The 15,775-nt window shown below is 40.1% G+C and overlaps 1 long non-coding RNA gene across 5 annotated transcripts in view; it reads left to right on the plus strand.

Annotated features, from left to right (window-relative positions):
• Positions 1-13,611, plus strand: part of LOC136786668 (uncharacterized) — a 106,048-nt gene extending 92,437 nt beyond the window's left edge. Inside the window, exon 6 of one of the 5 annotated variants that reach the window (XR_010825951.1) lies at positions 12,215-13,611. This is a non-coding gene — a long non-coding RNA (uncharacterized lncRNA). The remainder of the gene's footprint in view (positions 1-12,214) is intronic. The other 4 variants (XR_010825952.1, XR_010825950.1, XR_010825949.1 and 1 more) reach the window with 4 other exon arrangements.
• Positions 13,612-15,775: the final 2,164 nt, after the last annotated feature.

Here is a 15,775-nt window from a genome sequence, read left to right on the forward strand (position 1 = left end):
GTTCAGTCTGTAGCAGCTATAGATTATTCATGAATCGTCCTTTCTCTTCTGACAGAGAGCAAATCGTGCCACCATCTCAAATCTTACAGCAAATATTTCACATTTCCAGTCCTACTGGGACAAATGCAAGAAGCAAACATTTATTTTTCTTGTAAGTCAGGAAGCAGTCGTGCTGCTGGGGAAGACAAGGTAATGACATGTGCTCCGTGCTGTTTGTCATGTCCCAAGCTCCAGGGATCCAGGTTCTGCTCACTGGGCAAAACCATCCAGCAACGGATACACCTGTAATTGTAAAGAACGAGGGATCGTTTCCAAGAAAGCTGAATGTTTCAACAAAGCCCGTGTAGGTAGGTGTGCTGGAATTACGAGCAGAAAACAGCAGCCGTTTTGGCTGGAGTGCTGCAGAGCAGGGGCTTCCAGGACTCGGGGACCAGAGATTCCCACTGTTACCCTGGGGGAGGCCGCTTTCCACTGCCTGCAGAGAGCGTGCGGGGGCATTAGCGTGGCCAGGCTACAGTCGTTTTTTGTGGAAACCCTCCAAAGCATCCCAACTAGTTTTGTATGCTCAAAAATCCTTGGTCCTTTAAAAATAAATAAACCCCAAAGAAGCCATGTTTCAGTTCATTATGTGTACTGAAAATTCCCCTTACAGTTTTTGTCTGGATATGGATCTTTTGGGGACTGTAATAATGTAAGGGCAGTGTTCCTCGTTTTTATTTTCTGTTGTAAACTCTGAAGTCGTTATTTCTATATGTTGTTACACTGCTGGTTTATTTAACTGACATTTGGAGCAGAGAGAAGGCAGGTGCACTGATGTAGGTGGGATTATACGCTAAATACTGAAGACTGGCTGGAGTTCTGAAATTTGCCTCTCTGTGAGGTTTGATGAGCCAAAAGTCTCTTACTGAGCCTGATGAGGTTTTGTGTACATAAGGGCTTATTACCATAAAGCTAGTTATGGACTAAGAGCACAATCTATTTGGGGGGGGGGGGGGGGGGGGGGGAATATGAGCTTAATTAATTGTTTAAAATGTTTTTTTCGTGGCTTTCCTGTACAATTATTAGTGTCTCTGACATTCATGATTTTGAGACTTTTACTGAGGGGTGTGTGCTGTTGCTGCTATTGGACAGAAGAGGATATCTGCTTTCAGGCTTTGTTTTTTAAATAATGGTTCTATTTATTAATTTATTCTGTCTTTTTTTCTTTTCCCTTCTGATTGCCCCCTTTCTCTGCCAAAGATCAGTCTATAAAGTGTGGTCCAACCCCATCTGTAAGCTAAAAGCTGGGGACCTGAAGGCAAAACCGAACAATTAAAAAGAAATTAAAAGGATTTCTGAAGTTGATGATGTGGCGATTTTGTCATTTGGGGAACTGTTGATATATTTTATTCAATGTGGTTGGCAACAGTAATTTGAGAAAATGCTTATTTTGCTTTGTTTTTAAGACATCCACTAATTTAATGTTTTTTCTTTGAGTAACCTTTTGATGAATTATTGCTTATCTTCTATTTGAGTTGAGGTTTGCTGTGTTGTTCTGCTTTACTGTCCCCTGTGTCTGACCAGTTCCCTTGACATTTTCTTAATGAACCTGTTTTCTTCACACACTTATCCAGGGAATAAGCGTACTAAGTTGATACAGTGAGAAATAAGTGTTTGCTTTTCCTGCTCAGCTGATAAGATTTGTGTATTCACATGTGCAGGTATCGTGCGGTCTGCAACTGTACTTTGTGTTTCTCATGCATCAATACATAGGGAGGCAGACATAGTTGTGAAGTATATCCTTTCATTTTATTTTCTAATCTGTTCTAGATAGGTGCAGCTTGAGATGATTCATTTAGGAAATGGGAAAAAAGTGCACTGCGGAGTATTTTCGATGCCTTTGGTGGGACAATTTTCTTAAGTTTCTTGAAAGTTTTAGATGACGTTTAAGGAAAAAAAACAACTTTGAGTTTAATACAAACAAGCGACCCATCACCCCACAAACTCATATGACTTACACTAAATAGATGTGCTTCTTAAATATTCTTTTTCATTATATCAACGACAAATTCTGTAATTCACTTTGATTGCAACAGATGATCTTTGGTTAGTTATGGAAGATGTGCACTAAGGAATATTAGAATAGATACACTGTTTCCTTCATCCTGCCTGCTTCTTTGTGTGGGTTGACTTAAAGTTGTCTCTGTTCAGGGATTTTGATGTTCACTTAATATACTAATCTGTAGATTTGAGGCCTCAGATTGTTCATCTTTTCTGCTTTACTGAAGACTGTTGTTTACTTGCTTTGCTGCTAAACAGTGGCCGTGCAAGTATAATGAATGCATTGATTAATCATTTCAGTGTATATCATTTGTATTCCAAATTAAGTGGCTTGAAGAAAAACTGAGAACAACTTTTATTTATTTATTTATCTTTAATTGTTTCTCTTGCCAGAGCCTGAGCTGTCAGCACCCGTCAATCCTACAAATCCATCAGGCACCTACTTCTTCCAGCCCCATTCCTAACCAGAAAAGTCAAACATCCCTACTAGAACCAGCAATAGTATCTAGATACAAAATTTACATGTAAAGAAAATTCATTCCCACTCTAATGTCTTTGAAGGAGAAGACCTTAGGATAACACAGTGTTGTGGTTTAACCCGGCCAGCAGCTAAACACCACACAGCCGTTCGCTCACCCTCCCCCCTCCCTCTCTGGGATGGGGGAGAGAAACGGGAAAGTGAAGCCTGTGAGTTGAGATAAAGACAGTTTATTAAGACAGGAATATAATAATAACAATAATAATAATAATAGTGATAATGATAATAGTATTAATAATAATAATGTGTAAGAAACAAGTGATGCACAATGCAATTGCTCACCACCCGCTGACCGATGCCCAGCCTATCCCCGAGCAGCCGGCCCCCCCACCCCGGCCAGCCACCCCTATATATTGTTTAGCATGACGTCAGATGGTATGGAATACCCCTTTGGCCAGTTTGGGTCAGCTGTCCTGGGTCTGTCCCCTCCCAGCTCCTGCTGCACCCCCAGCCTGCCCGCTGGCAGGACAGAGCGAGAAGCCGAAAAGTCCTTGGCCTGGTGTAAACACTGCTCTGCAACAATTAAAACATCAGCATGTTATCAGCGCTCTTCTCATCCTAATCCAAAACATAGCACCCTACCAGCTACTATGAGGAAAAATTAACTTTGTCCTAACTGGAACCAGGACACACAGGAGGAGTTTTCTTTCTTTCTTTCCATGTTGGAAGAAGCACACACAAAGCCTGTCACCTCAGGGTGTTAGCAACTCCCAAAAGGTCTGAAGGCTCAATACAGTGTTTCCCTGTAATCTGGATGAGTATTTGGGTGCTCAAGCATTACAGCCCAGCACCAGTTAGGTAACTCTTTCACCTGCAGACAGTCTCTCCAAGTGACCTCTGGAGCCTTTTTGAATTGTCCTGGAACATGCTGCTATGAGTGCACTGTGCACTTCAGCTGGGGAAATTGAGACACAGAACAGTAAAGTAGCTATTAAAAGAGCTGGGAGTAAGACAGTTCTCTTGACTCCTTGTCCTGGGCTCTTTTCAAACTCTGCCAGACAAATAGACCCTAAGCACTAGATTCACAAATTCTTCTCAAGTCTTTCACATCAGCAGTCAGTGTGAGGGCTATCAGAATTGGGCCTTTGTGTCATCTCAAACCTGTTTGTTTGGGTTTGTCAGGTCTCAGAGCATAGTAAAGGCAAATGAGACAGTGGCTTTCTTAGAAAACACTATTTCACCTGACAAAATGTTTCTCTACAATAGCAAAGAGCAGGTTTTATTTCTGCCAAAACATCTGCAACCAAATGGACAAAATTTATCTGTAGCTTGGCAGCCAATATGCATTATCCTCAGGTTCCTTGCTAAACTATTAAAATTAATCAGGTGGCAAACTTTCATTATGCCAGCTCTAATAAACAAGAAATCCAGGCTCCTAGCACTGGAAACATCAGTAAATAGAGCAGTACAATGAGGTGTCTGAGGAAACTCTCCAAAAGCTAGTCAAATCAAATTAAACTGTGCATATACCAAACTATTTATTTTTATATTGAATCTTTCTTACAAAAGTATCACAACCTATTATATGCTATATAATAAAGTGCAAATGCCACCAGTTTGGGGATGAGACTTTTCTGTGTACCCCTTTGGCAGTTCCATCAGCGGCGATGGTGATGTGGGAATCAGCATCTATGGGTAAATTATAAGGAAGTTAGGCTCAGAGAACATGCTTTTCTTATTAGATAAAGAAGGCTAAATAAGGCCATTGCCTAGGAATAGATTGCGATTTGACACAAGAGTCAGGAAAATGCAAGCAAAATTAATCAGGCAGCAAGAAGAGATGCATTCGGGGCATTGTTTAAAATAATAGAGTTAAGATATTGCGCTCACAAGGTTCTCAGGTCAAATGGGTCTGGAATGAGGATAGAAAAGCTGAAACTCTGGCAGTTAGAATCTGTTGGGAGCGCACAGCACCAAAAGATCAGTGAATTACTCAAGTACTGGATGGGTCCCTATTAGTTTAGCATCAACGAATGGAAGAGAATGAATCAGAAAGCATGAAGCTACTAAGAGACCTTGAGGTATTGTTGACTTTAAGTGCCTGAAAGTTTATGGGAACCTCTTTGAGAAGTATGACTGCATCTATAAAGCAAGAGAAATAATAGGTTGTAGTTTCTAAAGGAGCAAGGCAAGCCAAGCAGAATTTTATGTTCGTATGTGGCCATCTAACCTCCTCGGGGTTTTCTGAAATTTCTGGGGAAAAAACTACTCAAAACTATTCAGGTTTCTGGGACCCCTGGATTTAACCAAAGTACCCAACAAAGAAAATACTCTGAGAAGCTGATCCCCCCCCCGCCCCCAAAATAAATAAATAAATAAAATAAAAAAAAAATGCTGGGTACTTCCTGTGCTTCCTGATGCTCAGTCAGGGGAAGCCCAGTATAATAGGGTTTTTTATAATAGGGATTTTTCTGTGTCTGAGCCTGGCAAATTTTACCAAAGGTGGTAGACTGAGAAGCAATGCATTTGTTTCTGGCATGCCTGTGAGGAAACTCATCTGTGCATGTGCAAGGCAGCCAATATCCACATGGTGGATTCAGGCAGCCCTGGCACCACCACCAAATCCAAAATAAGAGATCTGCAACACAGGGCTGGAGAGATTTGTTCAATAAATTGGGATTAGGCTCAACAGCTGCAAAGTCTTTGTGGTTGGCACTTGGGGAATGATCAACTTGCTGCAAATGAGGGCTCTCACCTGGCAAATTAATTTCCACTTTTAAGTAGATCCACCCTGAGTACTGACTGAGTCTGGCTGTTGTGTGGGTTCCAGCACTACCTGCAGGTAGGTACTGCTTTGGTGCCACCTGTGCAGACTGCTTTGGAAATGAGGCAGAAGCTGCCTTCTTGTTTGTTTAATAACTGAAACTTTTAGGCATCAGTGGGTGCATTTATTCTGTTTTTCTTGGCACTTGCACATTTATTTGACTATGCTCCTCCCTTACCATGAGTGTTGATGGAAGGTGGCAATTACATTAATCATCTGTGCTGTCACCCCTTGTTTTGAATCTGCTCAGGGTAAGTGCTCTTCCCAAAATTCTGTGCAATCTGTTCCTGCACACGGAGAATGTTTACCCAGCAATGCAGGACCACCTCCAAAGCAATCTGTGAATTTAGTAAAGTCACCCACAAAGAACAAGAAATAGATATTTTTGTGTATGGGACTGGTAGCCAACACTTTCAGAAAACTAGTCTAATAAGAATTTTCTCTGGTTTTGGGAAAGTTTATCTGTTTTCCCTAAAGCCTTCTTGGTTGTTGCACATGATGAGAGAGCCTTTGGGTTTAATGCAAGGCTGCCCATTGCATTCAGAATACAATAATTTCACATGTCAGTAGTTAATGGAGGGGTTTAAAGTTGTTGGCTTTTTGGGATAGGGGGGTGTGGTGTTTTTTTTTTTTTCTTCCCAAAATACAGACTAGGTATTTTGTGTTATTTGCAAAGGAGACTCTGACAGATTGGATAGAAGATCAGCCACTCATCAAGTGACAAATTAGATGATTAAGATATTTGAGTTTGCTTTTGGTTTGGACATTAAACAAATGGAATGACTCATACTAAAAGAGGACTGACTGCTCCGCAAAGTGTGCGTGGTAGAAAAGGCTGTGCTTCATCTTGCACAATGTGCTGAGCATATCAACAGCCCAGGCTGATTATGAGCTGGTTTGGCTGGCTTAGGAGGAATCTAGTGAGCGGGGGGGAAACCCATAACGCCCTGATCTGTTGGTACCTGAGCCTCTGCTCAGAAAGTTTTGTAAACATGCCTTGTGGGGCAGACAGAAGAAAAAGCACCCCGTAAAAATTTTGTGTCCTAGAGAATATTCTCCTCAGAGATCACAAAATGGGATACGGAGAGTTGTGAGTGGCTTCAGGGAAACGGAAAGTGTTTGAGCGTCCCCTCTAACTGGTATGGTAGGATTTTAGCTGACACTGGAGAGCCAGTATCCACAAGCATGTCACAGTCAGCTCAGTATAAAGAGAGAGGGATTCTATTATTTTGCATATATGTATCTTTCAGTTGCTGCAATGGGAAAAAAAAGGTGGAGAAGTATTGGTGGATCCACTGTTAAGATGTTCAGGCCCTGCAATTTCAGGCATCAATTTAATCAGGCCGATTAGAGTTAATGTGCTGGTCTGAAATGAGATAATACGTGGTTCTTAAGAAGGAAATGTTGGCAGACTGGAAGAAGCTGGATGGCTTTCTGGAAACATCTTTTTATATTTCTGATCCAGGTGGCACGGTAACCGATGGAGAGCCCCCTGCCAGGCCTGCTCTTTCTCTGATCAAAGCCCAGGAACTCGGCCCTCCGGTGCAAGGCAGCACTCATTTGGTTGGCTGCCAGTCGGCAGGGTCTGACTTAGGCTCTGGTTTCTGAGAGTCAGTTATGCTGCACCGAGTCCCAAGCAGAAGTTCAATCTGGGCAATGAAATAAAATTTACTTGCAGAACAAGCCCACGATGTTGGAGAACTAATACAATACAGACACCCATTCAACCTTGGGCAAGTCTTGTCAAATCTCATAACTTAAGCAACTGCAGGTCTGCATGAGAGACTGGCAGAGAAAAACACTGGAGCAGGAAGCAAGGCAGATGGTTCGGCTTTAAATCAGGTGCGCCCCACCAGCATGATGTCCTGCTACATACCAGCTCCTAGGTGTAAGGTTATATTCACTGTGCAGTGTAGCTGCAGACTGGGAAGATGACTTTGCGTTTGAATACTGAATGGTGACTTAGGAGAAATAAATTTGATTTGTGGCTTTACCACAGGCTTCCCATGTGAGTAGGCAGCTTTGCATGTTGCTTCTGTGCTCTGTGCCTCAGCTGTGAGTGCCATGCAATTAAAACCTGAGCTGCTCAGCTGGAAGAGTGGTGGTACCTTGAAACACAAGATAACCATTAATTTCTTCTCTTTGTATGGGAATCACAAAGCCCAGCCCTGAAGTGCTATTTTTATTGTGGTATTATCAAGCTGCCAACCAAGAATGAAGACCCAATATAGTGGGAACAACACAATGGGAGAATGAGACTCTATTTTCCCCAAGGTATTCGTTGCTTTAAAGGCTCATCTAAAGCAGAAACTTATTCTGGTATCAGATAAAGCATAAATAAAACCCTGTAAACCAGTACAGCATCATAGGGATCCTCTGATGCCAGATTAAGAGCAACTTCTTTTTGCTTGTATTTTTTAGTTTGTTTTCAATGATCACACTTTTTTATAGGACTGCTGTCAGTGAAATAGTTTAGACTGGCATGATTTACCTCCATAAACCCAAACGTATGGAGTATTCTCTTCATCTCTTAAATTTCAGTGTGTTGTGCAGCTGTTCTATATTTATATATGTGTGCTTGTGTGTGTGTATATATATATGCACACACAATCTATATCCTTCCAGAGCTGGCTGTATTTTACCCGTGAGCAAAATGATTCCATAAAACATGCTCTGTAAAGAACCTGAGAGCAGAGCCTGAGAGCCTTTCAAATGACACATGCTCCATCAATGAATGGCCAGTTGTTACGGTGGGTTTTTGTGATACACGAGAGAATGACAAGATGAATTTTTCCAGGACAGGGATAGAAGGGCAGGAGGCAGGTGGCATTGAAATGGCTCCCAGGGAACAGAGGGGAGGGACGAATCCTCCCATGATGTAAAATAAACTGATTCATTAAAAAGTTACTTCAAAGACCTGACCCATAAGCTGCTCCAGATGCTATGACTGATGTAGTAGCTATTAGCTGAACCTGTTCTACAAATCTTCATCTTTATGATAAGCAGTTTGAGCTTCTTCTGTATTTTAATATTTGTATAATATGATTAAAAACATGAATTTAATTATTAGGGAGAAATTACGTGGTTTCTTTGTTAGTATAAGGATGTTGTGTCCAACCTAGTTCTGTATATATTAGAAAGGAAATAGGTAGGGCGGAGTGTAATGCAGTAGCCAGCTTTTAATATACTGTGAGCTGCTTATAGGGTGAGAGCCATTTGTTCCAGTGGTTATTTTCTCATTGTTTACATATTCAGTTGCATCTGCTTCTAAATAAAACTCACAAACTGATCTTAAATATTTCTAAGCCTATAACTATGAGGGCTATACTTTTAAAAGCAAACCCATCTGACTTAAATCAATACATTAAATAGTAGCATTTTAATTAACTCAGAAATATTTTCCCTTATTTATTGTCTTTTATTTTTTCTCTCTTACCTAGCTCTTAAGAGCAGAATGTTATGGGTTCCCCATGGAATTCTGTTACTATAGTGAAGGTTTTCACTGAAATTTGAACAGACAAACCCTTAATGGTATTGAAAAGTTTTCTGCCAAAAATTAAGTATTTCCAGGATTAATGGAAACACCCATTCCAGTGATTTGCTATATGCTATTCACTGTGCTTTAATGCCTCAGCAACTTGATTCAAACTTTCAAGTGTCTGTAGAGCGGTGTTGAAGATATTTCCGCAATGCTCGTTTCATTTCACAGAGCAAATCTATTCAAATAAACAGTATACACAATTAGGGAGCTTTATTTCTCTGAGATACAGCTACAGGACATAATCCTGAGGGAAGGGAAATTCTCAGCTCCTATAGACTTCTGTTGCTTCCAGGTAGCAACAGAGACATCTGACAGACAGCAAAAGCAAGAATGATTCAGGAAGTTGGAATACAAATAATTCTCAAATTCCATCACGTACTTGACTCAAGATACTTAATAAAGCACCAGGGAAGACTTCTGGGATTATGATCCTCGCATGGGAGGAGATAATAAGAAAACAGTGGCATCTGTGCAGTTCCATTAGGCAAATTCTTGGAATTTCATTAATGGAGCTTTAATGAGCAGAAGACATCTTGTCAAGGCTGATCTGCGTCTCTGGAACCTGGATATCAGCAGTTTATGATGGCCCTAATCTTCATTCTCCGAAGTCAATGGCATTGTGATCATCACTTATTTCCTGCACTTCTCACATAAAGTAAGTCTGTTTGTACTTTATACAAGAATTAAGGGCTTATGAAAAGTCTTGGCTGACAGCCCTAGAGACTGAAATTCTGTTTATTCATGGAGCAGGCTGAGCTTAACTGAGAGTAGTTCTGCCACTTCATCTCAACCTGTTGGGCTGGGACTCTCTCTATAGGCAGGAAGATACCTCAGCAGCAATTTCCATTCTCTTCTCACCTCTCCCAGAAGTGCTAAGGGAGGCTTCTAGCTACTGAGCAGTTATTTTTCCTGGGCTACAAACAAGGGCAGAAATAAATGACCTTCTAAATTTAATTTATGAATATATATGTTTTACATGTCAGCAAGAAGAATGCATTACTTTTGTTATGGATATTTGGTCCTGTTTGGACAAATTTCCTCTGTCTGCATGAGAAGTTGAATTTTAAAGAGCCAGGTTTGCAGACCACTGAAGAGCCCTCAATGCTAATGGATTTCTGTTGCGACCAGCGAAGGGCACACTGGAACGATGACCTCTGGGTGAGAGGTTCAATATCCTCTTACCAAACCTCTGAGGCCTCCAGTCATATTGATGGATATCTTTTCATGTTGCTTAGATATTAACTGTATACTAGAGAAGAAAAACCTAAGCCATAATCTGTGAGGCAATAAACATCTTTGAAGACAGCCAGAAAAATATTAATAAGTTTTATTAATATTTCTAAATAATAATACTTCAGTGGAGCTGTAAAAAAAACAATGCACAGAATATAAAAATCTTAACAATTTTAAAGTGAGAATTTTAAATATCCTTGGGGAAACCGACTGGAAGTTCAGTGGTTATTTAGAGTTTGTATGGTTTTGTATGAGGATGTCAGTTCAAACCCAAGTATAAGCTATAGATGCCTTAGTCCAAAAGTCATTCATTCGCTGGTAATTTGCCCTGTGACAGAATAAAATGTGAGAATTTTTTTTTAATGGGATTAAAATAATATTTCGGAGTGGATACATCTTGGGTTTTATGAGCTGCAATAAATGCAATTGAAGCTGTAACATTCATTTGGAAACAAGCAAATGTGTACATGTGTTTAGGAGGCAGAATTTGGTAAGCATCAATTTACAGCTGGGTCGATACAGTCATCTTCCCTGGGTTTCACGGCCGATCGGTAGCACTTCAAGGAGCTGGGAGGGATTTCTTTCTGTGAAACAGAATTGCATAGGAAGAGTGGGGCACGTTGGGGGATTAATATCAGGTATGGCCTATTCTAATTGAATCACACACCAGTGCTTGCTCTCAGGAGAGAGGCTCATCCAAAGAAATGCATCTTGTTCACAATATTCAGGTAGTATATTTGAAATTTGCTGTTCAACATCTTATATTATAAGATTCTTATTTTTATGAAAAGTTTGAGGTATTACATGAACAATATATATACATAAGCCACTTTCTCCTATGATCCTCAAAACGTACTGCATAAATGCTGGTATCTCTTTCTAGAACTTGAGCCTAAAAAAGAATGAGATCCTACTGTTGCTCCCAGGTAATGGAGTTATTTTTTCAATGTCAGTGATACAGACTAGTATTTCTGGCATGCTGACAGACAATAATAAAGGTCATAACACTTGCTGTCTCCAAACTCCCAGTGACTTGAATGGGAGTTTCAAGTGCACGGTATTGAACTGAAGAATTATGGCTTGAGAGAAGCGTGTCTGCTAATAGTAATTTCTGATAAACACCAGGTGAAAAAAAAAAAAAAAAACTAACGCTTCTGGAGAAAAGCAGAAGAGGGAGAGAGTGGAAGCTGTGTGCAATTTCTTCATTTCTGCTAATAATATTTAATCCTTGCACTGTGTTTTATCTGTGGACTTTGGATAATAAAGATGCAAGTACCATAGAATAATTTTAGGCACAGAAAAATGAGTTGATTAATCCAAGTCCTTTGATAGATACAGGAACTATTTCTCCAGCTTCTAGACTCTTGTGTAGCCCCAAGAGAAAGCCTAGGGTTTCAATGCTTCCTGTGCTAATTTCTGTATAATTAAACTAAAACATTTTGTGACAGTATGAATTTTTGAAAACTTTCTTGTAGTGATTTTGTTCAGGTAAGTAAAAAAGTTTTCAAATTGTTTTTTTTATATATATATATATATACACATGTATATGTATGCACACATTTATAGACATATATATAAATGCCATTTTCTTTTTTTTCTTTCTTTGTTCCAAGTTAGTCAATGAATAACTCTAGATAAATACGGTAATCTTACCAGATGTGTCTAAGGTGGGCAGTGGGGCTAATGTGCAATGCAATTAAGTTATATTTAACAAAGCCCTTAGAGCTGCAGCCTTTATGGGTGGATGATGATGGCTTGAAGATCTGCACAAGTTGATTCAGATAGTGTTTTTCCTACACAAACTAACTAGGGTAGGTACAAATGCTATTATGTAGCTGATGTAATCAAGCATAGCTTGTTTTCTACTCCAAAACCATACTTTCAAAGTTGGCTGTCAATGTTTTTCCAGGTTCCAATTGTTTGTCACTGAATGCCATTTATTGCAGAAAACATGATTATTTTCTCAGCATTTTGACAGGAAATACAGGGGAACTGTGAGTAAAGCTTCTAAAATATTCCCATTTTTCATCTGGGTCTGTCATGGAGTCAATGAATGACTCGAAGGCTCCCACCCTTCCTCTTCTCTTCACTCCCTCAGGCTCCACATTACTCCCAAGATCCTGGACACAGGGGAACCAGTGAGGCTTGGCTAAACTCGGGGGTGGAAAACAAGAAGATGAAAGGGGACTACACACTTCTTCAAAACTGTGAACCAAGCCTTATCTCAACTCTCTGAGCATCAGCAGAAAGGTGGAGAGAAGAAAAAGCACAGCCTATGGTTTCAAGCTGTATTTATCCACTGGAAATGGAGAAGACGCTAGATGGGATGTATTTGAGATGTTTAATAGATGCTGATAGAAGATACTGTGCAGTACCTGACATAAGTTCTGGGATTCTCTATTTAAATTGTATTAGAGACTGGAATGTGTACCACAGTGCTTATTTCTTTTTTCTAATATCCACAGTTAGCTACCTAAACTGCTGTCAAGTGGGTGCAGGATTGAAAGCACTCCTATTTATACAAATAACCAAAAGCTTTGTGGCCAGGGAGAGAGAAAATCAGCTTACGCTAATTATCAGAAGCCAGCAAGGTAAGGCTTGCAGAAGGTAAATTTGTATGTCTGCTGCTGTAGAAATTGGTGCTTGTGGGGAACCTTTTAAAACCAATTTTCTCTGCTTTGTCTTGCATGCAGTATAATGGGAACTCTGTTTTCAATGAACAGAAGAGTTTGTAGAAAAAGATAATAAATTTAGTCATTTTCTATTTCATGGCATTATTATACATGTTTTATGATGACTGTACAATGTTTGCCTACCTAGTTCTTCCTCTGTCTTAGAGTGATTAATCTTTTTTATTCCTGGTTGTAAATTGGTTTGTTTCTTTGGGCTCTTGTTTTGTCAAAGGGATGTTTTGACACACTGCTGAGCTAAGTGAGATTATCCCAATTACATTTGACTGATAATATTTGTTGTCTGGTGCCTTCCATGTGAATAACTGCATGGAATAAAATGCTGCCTTTCATTTCTGTGTGATCTTGCTTTACTCATAGGCAATTTGTACACAAATTAGGATCTTTAATGCAAGAGATTAATTATGAAAATCAGTGACTAAGGCCTGAGATCAACCAGGGGTTTAAACACCCTAATCACTAAGAACAGGAATAGTAAGTACTGATGTGGGACTCTGGTATTCAGCTCCCTGTTCTTCCTGTGCTTATGGATGGTCTCTGGGAAGTCCCTCAAACTCTGTGTCTCAGAAGGCACGTTTCAGTATTGAAAAGTGTCTCCTCTGGGGAGGGTGAACCTTCCTTAATTCCTGGATAATGCTTGCTTAATAGGGAATGTGTGAAAACAAACCTAATCGTAGTTTTAAACTGACAGCGGCAGTGCTACGGATGTACAGAAAAAAATTTCCTGGTTAAGTCTGGACTCTTCTGAGAGTGATCCAGGTCATCTGTTTGGCTTTACCAGTCTGGTAGACAGACCCGTAGTGCCAGCTCCCAACAAGAAAATATGCCTTTCCAGGATTAGACAGCTAATTTTTAGACAGCCCTAGGATAAGGGAGGATGTTGAAGACTAATTTATTACAACTCTATTAGCTTTTTCTAAATGAGAGCACAATTAAAAATGTGGCATTATTTTTAGAAAGTTACTGCTAACTGTTCTTTTCAGCAATCAGATTTTCCATTTTCATATTGTTGTGACATCTCCTATCAGGGTATGGCAGTTGCATGAATTAAGTTAAGTGCTGTTGTTCAGCTTGATTACGAGGAAACTGAAATATTCTCCTCATGGGCATTATCTGTCATATTGCTAAATACAAAACCAGCATACAGCTCTGCCTCATTCTGTAAAAGCCTTGCATGCCATGCTCTGAATGTTCTTCTGTGAGGTTCTGAATGTCTCACTACTGCCAATGTCCTCTTAGTCCAATACCTCGTGGTGTTAGACCTTATGGCTGAACTACATGTGGATGGTCTGATATCCTGCTGGAGAAAGTGACAATCTGGGACTCACGCTACAAGAAAGCTTTTTGGCTCTCAACTGGTGCAGTGTTGGAGACAAATCTCCCAACTGCAGCTGTGCTTGATGGCAGGGGAATGTGTAAATATTTTTACTTCTAGTATTCTTCAGTAGTAGCATGCCTTTAACGTGACAGAGCCCCCAGCAGTTTGGGGGTCCATTGCAATCTCAACACAGAAAACAAATAAGATGGAGACAACGGAGCTGTTATTCCCTTTGATCAAATGGAAATTTGAAGAAGAGGGGAATTAAATGACTTTAACCAAGTCACGTGCTGGATCTGCAGCAGAACTAGGAGCTTAACCCTGTACCAACCAAGCACAAGACATCATGTATTTTCTCTGTTTTTTCCTCTTAGTAACTGTAGCAGAGAGCTGGAAATTCTTTGCAAGCAACCAAAAAATAGGTATGTCTTTTAAATAAACCAGACATTTTTTGTTTTATCTCTTTAAAAAAAAAAAAAAAAGGAATCGTTGCTTAAACTTGTTAGTTTTCTATAACATCCATGGGTTAGGATGCCAATGGGGTACATTAGCCATCCAAGTATTAGTACTGGAAGTGTCTGATGATGGGGAATGGATTGCTGTCCTGCAACACGTGGATTTTGTTGTGTCTTGGATTTCTGAGATTGCTAAAGTCTTTTACAGGAACACTCTTCAAATACTCTAATCCAGCCCCTTCAAACATGGGAATGACTTTTGCGTTCCTCCTGAGGAGGATGCAGGAAGTGTAACTCATAGCCTCTTGACATCTGTAGGCAGATGTTCCCCTCTCAGCTGTAAAACACAACATATTCATAATCCAGGTGGCAAAACAGAGTAAAAATTTTCCTATAATCAATAATTCCATTTATGCCCCCAAAGTCAGAGTCCTCACTTTTGTGAAGCACTTGGAGGTGATAAAAATATTGAGATCAAAATATTGTGGTTGTCTTTAATGATCTAAGTCTCTTCAAAAGTTTTGCAGAATTGTTTTCTTTCTGTCCTCCTTGTGTCATCTTTAACATGGCCTGTGTGCTCATGCCTTCTGTGCATTGTTTATTTAATACCTGTCCTCGTTTCACTTCTATGACTGAAGAGTCTATTTTAAGCCTCCCAGAATCTTTTCTCCACCTGGTTAGAGCCATGTTATTTTGCGTGCCCTGCTTTGAAAACATGTGCCTCAAGAATGACTCAGGGTCTTGAGGAGTTATAACATGGAGGCATAATAGTCCCCCTCAGACTGAGAAAATTGGCTGCTCTCAACTGTAAAAGCATGCTTTTGTTTTCCAGCTCATGCAGACCGTATGTGCAAGCACTGGCTAGCCTTACATTTTAAAAGAAAAATTGCACCTTCGAAATGTTTAACTGTTTGTGACAACCTCCACCACCTGCTTTATAAAGGATCTTTACATCAAAGAGCACATAAGGCCAAAACAAGAGAATTGATTCTTTTAATTCTATATCTCTGCTTTGAATATATTTTCCTCTTTCCTTCCTTCCTTTCCTTCCCCAGTGACCCAGTCATGATTTCACATTGTCCCCCTGGTCACGCACTCCTGACAATGTGGGCATCGTCTGGCTTTCAGGGTGGGACTGAGACCTGAACTGTGGCTGACTTTTATGTAAGTGCTGACTAAATGAGTTGACCCAGGTT

This window comes from Anser cygnoides, chromosome 19 (genome assembly GCF_040182565.1).
Source record: "Anser cygnoides isolate HZ-2024a breed goose chromosome 19, Taihu_goose_T2T_genome, whole genome shotgun sequence".
NCBI lineage: Eukaryota > Metazoa > Chordata > Aves > Anseriformes > Anatidae > Anser > Anser cygnoides.